The sequence below is a fragment of the Marmota monax genome, unplaced genomic scaffold, assembly GCF_021218885.2.
Source record: "Marmota monax isolate L192 unplaced genomic scaffold, Marmota_monax_Labrador192_F-V1.1 WCK01_AAM20220418_F8-fsc00034, whole genome shotgun sequence".
Lineage (NCBI taxonomy): Eukaryota > Metazoa > Chordata > Mammalia > Rodentia > Sciuridae > Marmota > Marmota monax.
Genome location: NW_026693934.1, coordinates 8,851,428 through 8,866,459, shown reverse-complemented (window position 1 = coordinate 8,866,459; position 15,032 = coordinate 8,851,428). Strand labels below are relative to the sequence as shown.

The 15,032-nt window shown below is 37.4% G+C and overlaps 1 protein-coding gene and 1 long non-coding RNA gene across 9 annotated transcripts in view; one reads left to right on the top strand and one right to left on the bottom strand.

Annotated features, from left to right (window-relative positions):
* The window catches only part of LOC124106220 (uncharacterized), a 34,125-nt gene extending 19,187 nt beyond the window's left edge, over window positions 1-14,938 (top strand). For 2 of the 3 annotated variants that reach the window (XR_009228563.1, XR_009228564.1), the window contains exons 2-3: window positions 6,731-6,975; window positions 7,493-14,938. This is a non-coding gene — a long non-coding RNA (uncharacterized LOC124106220). The remainder of the gene's footprint in view (window positions 1-6,730; window positions 6,976-7,492) is intronic. The other variant, XR_009228562.1, reaches the window with a different exon arrangement.
* Window positions 1-15,032, bottom strand: part of Arhgef4 (Rho guanine nucleotide exchange factor 4) — a 167,811-nt gene that overhangs the window by 98,856 nt on the left and 53,923 nt on the right. The window lies entirely within an intron of this gene.

Genomic DNA, 15,032 nt, shown 5'->3' with positions numbered 1-15,032 from the left:
TACATGGAGTATAACTTCCCATTATTGTGGTTGTACATGATGTGGAATTACAGTTTGTATATTTACATGTGAACATACGAAAGTTGTGTCCAATTCATTCTTCTGTAAATGAGCATGTTCTTATGTACATCTCCCTGTTGTGCATTTTATGTACCCTATATACGAAATTTGGGTCCTCCTAAAGCCATTCAGAGAGTAAGCACCAGAAAGCCATGTGCAAGGAATGCCAACCACCCTCGGGCTAGGATGTCTACACCATTCATCTCACTACCACCAGCAATAAGCTCACTTCAAACTAGAAGAAAACTTACTACTTGGACTTTTTTTTTTTTTTTCCGGTACCGGGTATTGAACTCAGGGGTGCTTGACCACTGAGCCACATCCCCAGTCCTACTTTGTATTTTATTTGGAGACAGGGTCTCACTGAGTTGCTTAGTGCCTGGCAGTTGTTGAGGCTGACTTTGAACTTGTGATCCTCCTGCCTTGACCTCACGAGCCACTGGGATTATAGGTGTGCACCACCACACCCGGCCAGTTTTATTGCTTTTTATTTCCACAAAAATTATATAATCAGCTTGACAGTTTCTACAAAGAACAACTTCTGAAATGAGCGCTGGGATTTCAGGGTAAAGGTGTTTCTGACGTGAAATAAATGAAGAATCTCACAACAAGCATCAGGAAGGAAAAAAGAACAATATAAAAAGTAAAAATTTGGGTAAATGCAACATATATTCTATCTCCCCTCTTGAGATATCTAAATTATTTTTGATGTTGAAGCAAAATTATTACATTGTTTGATGTGGTTCTCAGTGTCATGAAGGAAGTATTTAAGAAAATTATAATCGGGGAAATGGAGGGATTTAAATCAAGATAAAGTCTCTATACTTCACTTAAATTGGCAAAATTTCAACATCAGTGGACTGTGCTAAGTTGTGTATATACAATATAATTCTTAGAGCAGGCCCTAAAACATATCTCTAAAAACATATACACTATAAATACCACTGATACATAAAAATGGAATTCTGAAAAATATCCAAATAACCTCCAGGACATCAAGAAAAAGAACACATCAATATTTACTTTAAATAGAAATGGTGAATAGACCGATTAAAAACAGAGAAGGGCAGAGTGCAGTAAAAAACATGACCTAACTATTCTGCCAATAAGAAACTCATTTCAAATATAATAGTTATAGATAGATTGAAAGTGAAAGGCTGGAACAAGAGATACCATATAAACAAAATGACAAAGCTCAAGTACAACAGGAACAAAAATAGAGGAAACAAATTTCTAGTATCAGGAATGAAATGGGAGAAATGCTCAGACCACGCAGACATTAAAGCAACTATACAAGATAACTGGAAATTCCTCTACATGTTTGAAAACTTAGGTAGAAAGAAAGAAATCCTCAAAAAGTGCAAACCACAGAACTCACCCAATATGAAATAGCTAATTTAATACTTATATCAAAGGATTTGATTTTGTAATTAAAGACGCCCCCCAAAGAAATCTGGCTTAGATGATTACCATTACAAATTTCTACAAAATTAAGAAAAAAAAAAAAACCCACAATGTTCTACATAATCTCTTCAAGAAAACAGAAGAGGAACACGTTCCAACTAATTATGTGAGGCTAACATGGACATACATGTAAAAACCCTTTAAATACCAGCTAGAAAGAATTGAACTATTAAAAATTGTATGTATCACAGCCAAGTGGAGTTTATGTAATATTGAAAACCAGTCAGTGTGATATGCTTAATAACAGGTCAAAGAAAAATCATGATCTTGTTAAGTGTTACAGGAAAAGCATTTAACAAAATCCAATACCTATTCATGAGTTAAAAAAAAAAAACTGTGAACAAACAAGAAAGACAGGATTTATTAATCTTGATAAAGAATATCTACAAAACCCTACAGCAAACATCATACCTAACAGGGAATGCATTCCCTCTAAGACTGGGGACAAGGAAAGGATGTCTGCTCCCAACCCTGCTCTTCAATATGGTATTTGACTTTTTAGCCTTTGCAATAAAATAAGAAGAGAAGAGAAAAGAAAAGGTCTACATTGCAAAGTAAGAGAGAAAACTGTTCCTTTTGTGGATAACATGATTGTCTATATAGATAATCCTAAGAACTATTCAAAAGAATTCATAGAATTCTTAAGTGAGTTCAGCAAGGTCACAGGATACAAGATAAATTGTATCTCTATACATTAGCAATAAGTATGCATAAGCCAAAATTTAAAATATAATACCATTTACAGTCATTTCAAAATTATGAAATAAGAATAAATCAAACAAAACATTTCCACAACTCATAAGCTGAAAACTGCAAAACACTGAAAAAAAAATCAAAGCTAACTAAATGGAGAGACATTGTTTTCATGGATTGGAAAACTCAACATAGTAAAGATGTCCATTATCTCTCAATTGATATACTAATTTAACTCAATTCCTATCAAAATATGAACAATAGTATTGATATAGATTTTCTAAAATATATATGGAAATGCAAAGGAATTAGAATAAAGTCATTTTGAGAAAGAAAACAGGGGAATCACTCTACTCAATTTTAAGACATACAGTAATAAATACTGTGGAATTGGAGAAATGCTAGACACATAGATCAATTCAAGAAAATTAAAAAGTAAGGTTGAGTGCAGTGGTGCACCTCTGTAATCCCAGTGACTTAGGAGGCTGAGGTAGGAGGATCGTGAGTGGGAAGACAGTCACAGTAACTTAGCAAGACCCTCTCTCAAAATAAAAAAGGCTAGGGGTATAGCTCAGTGACAAAGTGTCCCTGGGTTCAATTTCCAACATACATTCATGTGTGCATGTAAACACACACACGCACACACAATAACCAATAAATAGAGCCACATAAATTCTGGTAGGTGATCTGTGACAGAGAAGTACAAGCAGTTCATTGGAGGAAGGAGAGTCTTCTCCATAAACGGTGCTGAAGCAATTGAATATTTACAGGCAGAGAAATGTACCTCATCCTAAACTTTAAATCTTAATAAAAAAAAGACTAGCTCAAAATAAAATCATTTAATGTAAAAATGGAAGAAAACATAGGAGAAATGTTTGGGACCTAGGGGTTGGTGAGAATTCTTAGACATTGCCCCAAAACATGTTCCATAAAAAGAAAAAACTAAAAAATTGGACTTCTTCAAAATTAAAAAGTTGTCCTTGTTAAAAGAATGAAAAGACAACCTGCAGACAGGAGCTTGTCCAGGTACTTTCTCTAGTACTTAAAAATCACATAACTGATAAAGGATTTGAATATAGATATAAAAGAACTTTAAAAACTCAACTGTTAAACAGTAACAATGCAATTAGAAAATAGGCAAAACACAGGGAGAGAGATTTCAATGAAGAAGGTGTACGTATGGCAAATAAGAACATGAAAAAATGTTCAACACCACAAGCTCTTAGAGAAATGCAAATTAAGACCAAAATGAGATATCAGTACACATTTATTAGAGTGGGTAAAATGAAAGACTGAGATAATCCAAATGCTGATGAAGATGCAGAGAACGGGACCTCCCTTTCACTGATGATGGAAATATGAAATGATACAGCCTCTATGGAAAATGCTTTGACAGTTTCTTTTATAACTGAACATACACTTGCCCTATGACCTGAAAATCGTACTGCTGGGCATTTTCCCTAGAGAAATGAAAAAGTCTGTCCACCCCAAAACCTGGGCATGCATGTTCATGGGAGCGTTATTTGTGATAGTTCAAACCTGAACACAGCACAGATGCCCTGCAGGGGGCACTTGGTGATGCTGTACCATGGGATACTATTCAGAAACAGAAAGGAACTACTGACACAATAGCAACTCAGGGGAAGTTCAAGGGACTTATGCTGAGTAAGCAAAATGATCTCATGGGGCTGGGGATATAGCTCTGTTAGTAGAGTGCTTGCCTCGCATGCACAAGGCCCTGGGTTCAGTCCCCAGCAACACACACACACACACACACACACACACACACAAAGAAAACTCAAAAAACACATTTTTTAAATGACAGAATCATAGATTAGTGAGTGGTCAGGGCAGGAGAGGGAGGGTGTGATGGCATCTAGCAGAAGGGTGATAGAACTGTCTCGCTTATGATGGTCATTATGTGAATCTGTGCATGGGAGAAAACAGCAGCAACATGGATATGGTTTAAGCATCCCTAATATGAAAATCCAGAATCCAAATATTTCACCCACCCACCCCCACCAAATTGAAATCTGAAACACTATGTTTCCAGGCTTTTTTTTTTTTTTTTTTTTTGGTACTGGGGATTAAACTCAGAGGCACTCAACCACTGAGCCACATCCCCAATCCTATTTTGTATTTCATTTAGAGACAGAGTCTCACTAAGTTGCTTAGTGCCTCGCCATTGCTGAGGCTGGCTTTGAATTCATGATCCTTCTCTCCACAACACCACATGACACCCCCCCCCCCCCCCCCAATCCACTGGGATTACAGGTGTGTGCCACACAGAGCCCGGCCCAGGCATTTGGGATAAATTAAGATACTCAAGTCATTCACACATTCTACCCATGTCAATCCACTGGCTTTGATATTTTTCTGTAGTCGTAGGAGACTAGTTCCCAGGAGATTTTTCTGTAAGTCTTATATGGCAAGTGTAAGGTTCAGGGAAGGGAGTTTCTACATGCACGTGATTACAAGACTATTGAGAAAATATAGACTGTCATTCACTAGGATGTAGACACCAGTTAGTGGGGACTACAGTGGAATGCTGAGGAAACGAAGAGGGGACAGGGATAGCATTTATGACAAAACAACCTAAGTGACATCCTGTTCATATCAAATTGTGTGTTTTTGTTTAAGCATGTATATATAAAAGGAACTTCTTATAAAATGATAGATACCAAATGTTATGCTGATTACCAGATAATAGAAGGTTTCCATGAAATTTTAAAATATTTTCTGTTTTTTAATGGTTCTAGAACTCCTTAAAATGAGTACATATTACTCTCATAATCAGAAAAATCTATTTTTATTATTGAAAAATTTACAAGAAAAGTGAACAATGAAAAAGTAAAAGTGGGGCTGGGATTGTGGCTCAGTGGTAGAGCACGCGTGAGGCCCTGGGTTCGATCCTCAGCACCACATAAAAATGAGTAGATAAAATAAAGGTATTGTGTTCAACTACTTCTAAACAATATTTTTTTTTAAAAAAAGAAAAAGTAAAAGGGGTGAAAGTAAATTGAAGAAATGGAAAGGAAACCAGCCTTGTGCACAAGGAGCTCAAGCATCCTGAGCAATGTAATCCAGTCACAGGAGACCTAACCTATCCCCTTGAGATGGGCATTAATCCTTTCTGAAGGTGGCACTTCCAGTCACCTAATTACCTCCCACCAGGTCCCACCTCTTCCCCAAAACTAAAACAAAAAATGAAGATGGAATGTAGAAAAGATAAGAATATTAGCGCCTCATTCAAGAACAATCTCTAACTAACAGGAGTTTCAGAGAAGAAGGATAGAAGGAAAATGCACATTTTCCCTGGTTAGGAGTCTCTAGTTTGCGAGGACACCTTGAATGTTTAGCACATATATATATTTTTTAATTCTAATTTGTTATATACGACAGCAGAATGCATTACAATTCGTGTTATACATATAGAGCACAATTTTTCATATCTCTGGTTGTACACAAAGTAGAGTTGCACCATTTGTGTCTTCATATTTAGGGTAATGATGTCCATCTCATTCCATCCCCATGATCTTTCCTACCCCCACGGCCCCTCTCTTCCCTTCCCTCCCCTTTTCGAGAGTTTACCTAATCCTCCCATGTCCCCTCACCCTCCCCCCATTATGAATCAGCATCCTTATATCAGAGAAAACATTTGGCATTTGTTTTTTGGGGGTTGGCTAACTTCACTTAGCATTATATTCTCCAACTCCATCCATTTATCTGCAAATGCCATGATTTTATTCTCTATTAATGCTGAATAGTATTTCATTGTGTATATATACCACATTTTCTTTAATCCATTCATCAACTAATGGGCATCTAAGTTGGTTCCACAGTAGCACAATAAATTAAAAAAAAAAACCCTCACATTTCATTATCACTACAAAATCTGAGAAAACCAGGGATAAAAGAGAGGCCTTTAAAAGCTTCTAAAGTTAAAAAAAAAAAAAGTCATGGACTGCTTGCTCACAGCTGTGTTTAATTCTAGAAGATGGTGGAGAAATGCTGCTATGGTGTGGATGTAGTTTGTCCCCAAGGGTGCATATGCTGGAAGCTTGGTTTCTAATGTAATGGTGTTGAGGTGCTAGAACCTCTAAGAGGTGGGACCTGGTGGGAAGTAATTAAGTGACTGGAAGTGCCACCTTCAGAAAGGATTAATGCCCATCTCAAGGGGATAGGTTAGGTCTCCTGTGACTGGATTACATTGCTCAGGATGCTTGAGCTCCTTGTGCACAAGGCTGGTTTCCTTTCCATTTCTCCACCAGGTTGTGAGGCAGCTAGGTACCCCAATGGATGCCAGTATCATGAATCATGCTGGGTAAATTTCTTAGCTTCAAGTATTCTATTATTGCAATATAAACAGAGAAACACAAATACCTTCAAGACTTTGAAGGATGATTTTATCAGAATTCTACATGAAACCCAATTGTCAGATATAAAGATCTTTAAAAAACACATGCAAGACATGCAAGGACTCAAACATACCTCTTATGTACCTTTTTCTTAGGATGCTATTGGGGAATGTGCTTGAACACAATGAAGCAGTGAATGGAGACTAAGGAAGACACAGTATTGAAGAAACAAGAAATCAGGGAAGAATATTTGCACAAAACTCCTGGAGAACAATTGGTCCAAATTACAGCAGAAGGTCAGAGGGTTCTGGGAAGAGGGTCTCTTGGAGAAAGGGAAGACCTAACGGATACTGCCATGTTTGAACATTTGTAAAGTGGCTTATAATCATGTGATAAAGAGGTAAATCCAATTTAAGGATAGAGGTACAGAAAATCACATAGGAAAATCCAACAGTTATTAAAAAGCAAAAGAGGGGCTGGGGTTGTGGCTCAGTGATAGAGCGCTCGCCTAGCATGTGCGAGGCCCTGGGTTCGATTCTCAGCACCATATAAAAATAAATAAACAAAATAAAGGTATTGTGTACAACTAAAAAATAAATTTAAAAAAAAGCAAAATAAATGTCATGATTGTCCACTACTTGGCTTTACAGAGAAAATATTTGGTACACAAAGTGATATAAACATTTGTTACTGACTTAACCATATACTGGGAAAAATATATTATGAGGATAAAATGGACAGAGGAAATTTTGGACTTGGAGACGGACTAGATTACAAAATGTCAAACCTTCATCCATCACCACTGGAAGTTAATATTTTCAAACAATAAATCAAAACAGTGGTTTAAAATTACTATTTAAACCTTGGTTATCTGGGAAGGGTTTACCGTTTTTTGTTTTTGTTTTTTTTTCCTGTAGGCATTTTCTAATGCCTCACCACTCCTTTTGAGGAGGAGGACCTGAAGCTTTCACACCCAAGCCCAAGTTCATGAGAAACACAGAACCTCAGTTCCCTGCACAACAGAACCAGAATTGCATTTCACCAGATCCCAGGGGATTTAAAGGCACTTTAAATTTAGAAGCATTATTCTACTGCCATTTGGTTTTACAACTATGTGCATGCATAATTTTGGTAAATGTTTTAAAGTAAAGACCAAATCAAGGGCAGGGGCAGTTTAAGGCATTCTGGGAGCTTATTAGAAGGGTATTCAAGTTAGTGTTATTGTTTTTAATGGCAAAAAATTGTAAACAACCTAAATGTTCAAAACAATACAGAACTAGTTAACATTATGGTCATACTTATGAATAAATTCATGCAACCATCAAACTAATTATATAAATTAGTTTATTTCTAATTAAACTTTTTGGATAAAATCGTACATAAATGTGCAGTTGTAAAAGATAACAGAGAATCAGCATACCTTGTGGTTATTTATATGTGTGTATGTATATTTAGTTCTGTTAACTCTATCCTGTATCTACCACCACAGTTAAGAAAAGCTTCATCATCATAGCCTACCTGTGGTGCCCTCTTCTAACCACACCCACCTTCTGATTTTGAGAATGTTATATAAATAGAATCATACACTATGTGATCTCTGGGATGGGCTTCTTTTTTTTCTCACCCTGTCTAACTATCTTGAGATTCATCCAGATTTGTTGTGTGTATAAGATATTTCATTATTTGTTCATGCTGAGTACTATTTCATGGTATAGATGTGCCAATTTGTTTATCCATCCATCCACTGAAGGACATATGGGTTGTTTCCAGTGTGGTGCTATTATGAATAAAAATGGCTACAGATATTTACAATAGATCTATGTATAAACTAAATCTTATTTCCCTGAGGTAAATGCCCCAGAGTGAAGTTGCTGGGTCATTTGGTTAACACTGGTTTACTATTATAAGAAACTGCCAGCTCTTTCCCCAGAGTACCTGTACTGTTTTACATCCCCACCAGAAATACACAGATTCCTTTCTCTGAATCCTTGCCACTGTTTGGGGTTGTCATTAGTTATTTATTTTAACAATTCAATTTTTAAAAAAAATTTTAAAAACCTCTTGTCATATGATTATCTGCAGTCTACATCTCCTCTTTTATAAATGTCTTTTGCCTATCTTCTAATTGGATTGTTTTATTTTTGTTGTTGAGTTTTGAGTGTTCTTTACATAGTTTAGGTACTATCCTATTATTGAATATATGGTTTGCAAATAAATTCTTCTAGCTTTTCTTTCATTCTCCTACCAGGCTCCTTTTAGAATAAAAGTTGTTTTTCTTTTAAAGTGGTGAAGTCCTTTGGGGGAAAGAAACTGTTCCATGTCTTGATTATGGTTATGATTTCATGACTATATATTTTTCAGAACTCATCCAACTGTCCAATCTAAGATGGTAAATTTGGCTAATACAAATTACACTTAGAAAAACCTAACATCTAAAAATTAATAAAGAAATCCATTCATTAGTAAATTAATCAAATTACTTAAATCAGCTGATACTTTTTTTTCAAATTATAAAAATTGAAATTATTTAAAAAATGTCCAATAAAAATTTGGTATTTGTCATGATAAAAAAAATAAAGTGGTGAAGTTCACTTTATTCATTTTCCACTTATGAATATGCTTTGGAGATGTCATGTCTAAAAGCTCTTTATCATGCTCCAGATCCCAAATGTTTTCTCTTCTAAAAGTTTTAGAATGTCATAGCATTTTATATTTTGTTCTGTGCTTAGTTGTAACTTTTGAGGTAATTTTTTAATGAAGTGGGAGATTTAGGTCAAGATTTTTCTTTCTGCTTACAGGTGTCCAAATGCTCCAATGTTATTTGTTGAAAAGACTGTCCTTCCTCCGTTGAATTGACTGTGCACTTAAAAGCAGTTTTGTACATTTGGATGGGTCAATTTTGAGAGGCATCTATTCTTTTCCATTGATTTATGTGTCTGTCCCTTCCCCAAAAACATTCTGCTTTGACTAACTACTAAATAGGCCTTAAATTAATATTTGGTAGAGATTCTGCTCACTTTTTCTTTTATAAAATTGTTTTAGCTATTCCAGGGCCTGTGCCTCTCCACATAAATTTTAGAATACTAAAATGGATTTTTAAAGGCTAGAATATGTTCACAATGTGTTCTCTCTCCCCTCTCCACCTTTCTCCATTAAGATCTCTAAGTAGAAATAACCCTTGGATCCTTACTGTTGAAGTCAGAGAAGGCTAAGTGTGGAGAACAGGAAAGCTATCTAGCATTCATTCATCAAGTTGATTGACATTATACATAGCAGAGACCTATGAGACCACCTAGTCCAACCCTTGATAGATAGGAAGCTGAGTCCCAGTGTGGGCTCACTTCATGGATAGGGTCAGGAAGTGACAGAGTGGGCATTAAAGCACTCCCTGCTCTTCTCCAATTCTGCTGCTGACCTCACCCAGTCATAGTTATTTCTATCCTGTCCCCTTCTTGATCTTAGACTCCTTTATAAGCGCTCATAGCAAGAGGCAAAAATGCAAGTATATGCCTACAGAAGATCCAGAGCCTGCTTCCCCTGGAATCAAAGGCTCCCCTGCTCCCAAACCTGAAATTCTAAGGGGAAGAAATCTCTAACTGCAAACAGCATCCTGAGGACTGCATGGTGCTGATCTGTCACATAAATATGCACCAAAATGTCAAGGTCTTGCAGTTTTGAGGTGAAACTGTGGAGGGCTAAATTCTATGGCAACCTGTGAGGGAAAAATCTTGTCAAGATGGTATCTAGGCAGGTACGGTGACTGTAATCCTAGGGACTGAGGCAGGAGGATTTCAAGTTCTAGGCCAGCCTGGGCAACTTAGCAAGATCCTGTCTCAAAATAAAAAGGGCGGGAATGTAGCTCAGTGGTAATGTTCCCCAGTATCAGAAAAAAAGAATAATAATGCATGTAAAGGGTAATGGAGGAGCTGCTTGCCTAGCATATACAAGGCCTAGCATATACTACCCCCTAACGCCCCTAAAAATCCAAGCCACCAATGGGGATGGATGAGACAATTTTTCCACTTCACTGAAATGCTGGGCTGGGCCTTAATCAGCCCACCTGTATATGTACCTCAGCACTGCAGGCTCGGTTCAAATGTCAGAACCCAGACTTCCAAGTTTAGGGAGCCCCACCCTCAGACCACTTCACACTGTATCCCATTAATCTTTGCAATTTTTAAAGTACACTCTTAGTTTACTATAGTCCTTATCAATATCTGAAATGGTCCCATTTGCTCACTTATTTACTGTCCCACTCACCACCCCTGACTTGAGGACAGAGTTCTTTCTGTATTATTTAACACTGTAACCACAGGACCAAGAATATCACCTGGTGCATTGGTGATGAGTAAACAGTGATCAAATTAAAGAGTAGCAAGGCACAAAGCCCTGACTGAGTTAAAAGATAAGCCATGTAGACTGCAGCATATATTTGTAGTAGATTTAGCCAACAATGGAATTGCATCCAGAATATATACCATTGGTAAGAAAAAGATGACCCCCACAGACAAATGGACAAGAGACGAGGACAGATATGTCCCATAAGAAAGGATCTATAGCATCAACAGCAGGGGTTTGATCCCCTGCACCATAGGTCAATAAATGTATAAAAGGTTTCTAGCCTCTTTAGAGATATGGAAATGCAAATTGAGACCATAAGGAGTGGCTGAAATTAAAATGACTGACACTATCAATTAAGTGTTAATGAGAATGTGAAGCAAAGGAAAATTCCAATAAAAGAGTGTAAATTTATATAATCACTTTGGAAAAATAACTTGACAGTCAGAATGGCTGTCATCAAGAATACAAAAACAATAAATGCTGGTGAGGAAGTGGGGGGAAAGGAACCCTTATACACTGTTGGTAGAAATGTAAATTTGTGCAGCCACTATGGAAATCAATATGGAAGTGCCTCAAAAAGACTAAAAGTAGAACTACCATATGATCCAGCTATACTATTCCTTAGTATATAGCAGAAGGAGTTAATATCAGCATACTATCTACCTGCACACCCATGTTTACTGTGGCACAATTCACAATAGCTAAGTTTTGGAATCAGCCAAGGTGCCCATCAACAATGAATGATAAGGAAAATGTTGTTTATATACACTATGTTATAAAACTACAAGGAAGTTTGAAGAAATGTCATCTTTAAGAGTATGGATGGGACAGGAGATCATAATGTTAAGTAAAATAAGTCAAACACAGAAATACAAGTATCACGTTTCCCCTATATATATGAAATCGAAGAGGGGGAAAGATGTGAAAGTAGCAGAGAAACTATTACAGAAAAGGAATGGGATGGGGTGGAGGAGGACAATGAGGGGTAGATATGAGTAAAGTATGTTATTTGCATGTATGAATATGGCACAATAAAACCCATTATTCTGTATAATTAAAGTGCAATAATAAAAATGATAATTTGACAGTATCTAGTAAAGCTGAAGGTAGGTGTCCCCCAAGGATCCAATAGGAAGGCAGGGACATGTGCCCAGGTGGCCTAGGCTGGAGGCAATCCCCAAGTCCATTAACAAATGACTGAGAAATTTAGCACTGTGTTATGCTGAATCAGAGCAATCCTATGTAATGATGAAAATGAAAGGGCTTTAGATACACAGCACACAGGATGAGTCTTAACGTCATTAGAGCAAAAGAAGACAGACAAAATAGCATGAGTAAGGCCTGAAGGAATGCATGAAGTTTCATTTAGATACAGCTCAAAAACAGGCCCCAAACACCCTACACTGTTTCAGGTACAAAATTAGAAGGTAAAATTATAACAAAAGGTGGTATATACCATAAAATTTTGCTTATGGGTTAGGGCCACAGAGGAAGAATTCAGTTTTGAATAGGAAGCTGGGTGGGTAGTATGATGTTTCTTAACCTGGATGAAAGTTACTCTGTATTTCTTTATACCAATATGTGTCTACACATTTACCTTATTGTTTTCTGTATGACTTCTTTGTTTCTCAACCTAAAAGCACTTTAAGAAACAAATTGCAGTGTGTAAAATCATGGAAAATTAAAACCTCTACAGATGGTACAATCACTACCCTGTTAAATATGTAAAACTTATTTATAGAAAAAAAGCTGGCAAGATATTAAGAATGGTTATTTTAAGATATTGAAATCAAAGCACTGCTGTTCCTTAAGACCACTGTGGAAAAAAGAAACAAAAAACGGGAATGCTCACCAAAGTCCAAATCACAGCCTGCTCTCCCAGGAGCATCCACAAGATGGAGCAGTCTTATCTCCAAGTGGAGTTTCCCGTTCCCTTGCTGCCCAAAGTTCAACTGGTGACAGCCAAATTTTCAGTCTCTCTCCTTCCCTTTCTCTAACTTCTTTTTCCCTGTGCACCTGCTCTTCTCTCTCTCTTTTTTTTTTTTTTGGTTCTGATGGACAAACACGCCAGGCCTTCATCTTCTAAGATTTGAAAGGGGTAGAGGAATAGGAACCAAAATTTATTGAGTGCTTGCTTCATGTGCTCTCTTTGCTGTGCCCTTCATTCACCATTTCACTGCTTGTTGAAATGGAAGTTGTCCAGGTGTTTGTCTGAGATGCAGCCAACTCACTCCAGCCTATACATGAGCACTGCTGAACACAGGGATAGCCTCTGGAATGTGTTTTCCTCATCAGGTGTGTGTGTGTGCTCATGTGTTATGTGCACATATATCCACACAGACATATATGTGTCTTATCAGCTTGTTATTAAAGTACTATAGTCTTGTTTGACTACTTTCTTGTGCTTGATTTTATTCTGAAAGAGCTAACACTGTAATGTCTTTTCATTTTTAATTCAAGTTCTCTACATATTTCAGATAATTAAAACTTTTAAATGTCAATAAGCAACTAAATTGGAGGGGTGTCAGGAAAATGGACACCTGTATACTGCTATTGCTAACTTCCACTATCATTTAGGAAAGTAAACTGAAATCTATAAAAAACATATGTACTCTTTGTGTAATCTCTTATATCCTATAGAAATCAAAACATTTATACCTAAGGACACATGCTCAAGGATGCTCAGATTTATGTATAACTGTCCCAAACTAAAAATTAACTCAATAGAAGAATAATTAAATACTGCATAGTCATATTATGAAATGTTATACAATTTCTAAATAAAGAGCAATGTATATCAATTACTGGAAGGCCTGCTGTATTATTAAGCAAACAAGAAAGATGCAGTGTAATATGTGTATGTGACCCCGTGGTATAATGTCCTTCCTCAAAACTCCCCTTTAACTCCTATCTAGTACATAATAAAGATAAGATGTTAGCATACAGTGATGGTCAACTTTAGCCATCAACTTGATTGGATTAAAGAATACCTAAAGAATTGGTAAGGCATTATTTCTGTATGTCTATGAGGGTGTTTCCAGAGAGATTGGCATGTGAATTTGAGTGAATAAAATGGGGGAAGATCCAGCCTCAGTTTGGGCTGCAGGCTGGAGAGAACAAAAACAGAAAAAGGGAGAACTGTTTTCTCTCTACTTCTCTCTCCATCTCTCTCTTTCTTTCTGTTGGAGCTAGGATACATTCTTCTCTTGACTGTGAACATCAGACCTCCAAGCTCTCTGGTCTTTGAACTCCAGGACTTTCACCAGCTGGTTACCCTGTCCTCACTTACCTCATCTCAAGTCTTTGGTTGGGACTGAGAGGATCATTTGCTTTCCTAGTTCTCAGACTTTCAGACCTGGATGAGTCACACTACCAACATCCCAGGGTGCCAACTTGCAGAGAGTCTGTCCTGGGACTTCTCAGCCTCCATAATCGCATGAACCAGTCCCGTTATAATAAATCTTGACATCTTCCTCTCTATAACCTATTGGTTCTATTTCTATGTAGAACCCTGACTAATAACATAGGTAGTAACAGTGTTTCCTTCGTGGAATGAGATTGGAGGGTTTGCTGGGTACCCTTTCCCTTCTACATCTGTATTGTTTGACTTCTTTAAAAAACTTCAGTAATGGCAATTTTAAAAAATAAGTAACCCCAAAGGGGAGACCTTTAAGGTCAACTTCTTAATTCCTTACAATGAACAACTAGGCTCAGTAAGGTGAAGCAATATTCAATTGGTAGTGACTGCTATTGAATGTCTGCTGAATACGTCCCATGTCCTTGGAATCACTGCTGTGAAACCCTCCTGACCCAGCTCCTCCCTTCCCAGCAGCCTACCAGGTCTAAAGGCACTCTGTTCGAGCTATAGGAGTGCTCTCTGGGCCAGGAAACCCACTGGAGCCTGGAGCACTTTGGGTAGCTAACACCTGCAAAAGGGAAATCCCTACCCTCCTGTACTGCTGGTGTTTTCCTGCAGAATGTTAGGAGCCTGGGTGGGCACAGTGGGAAAGATCTTAGCACACTCTGTGGGAGACCAACCTCCACTAAGTTAACTCCCCTGCTGGGCGATGTGCGTCAGGCACCCATGCTGCTAGACTGCCCTGATCTTCTAGGGTT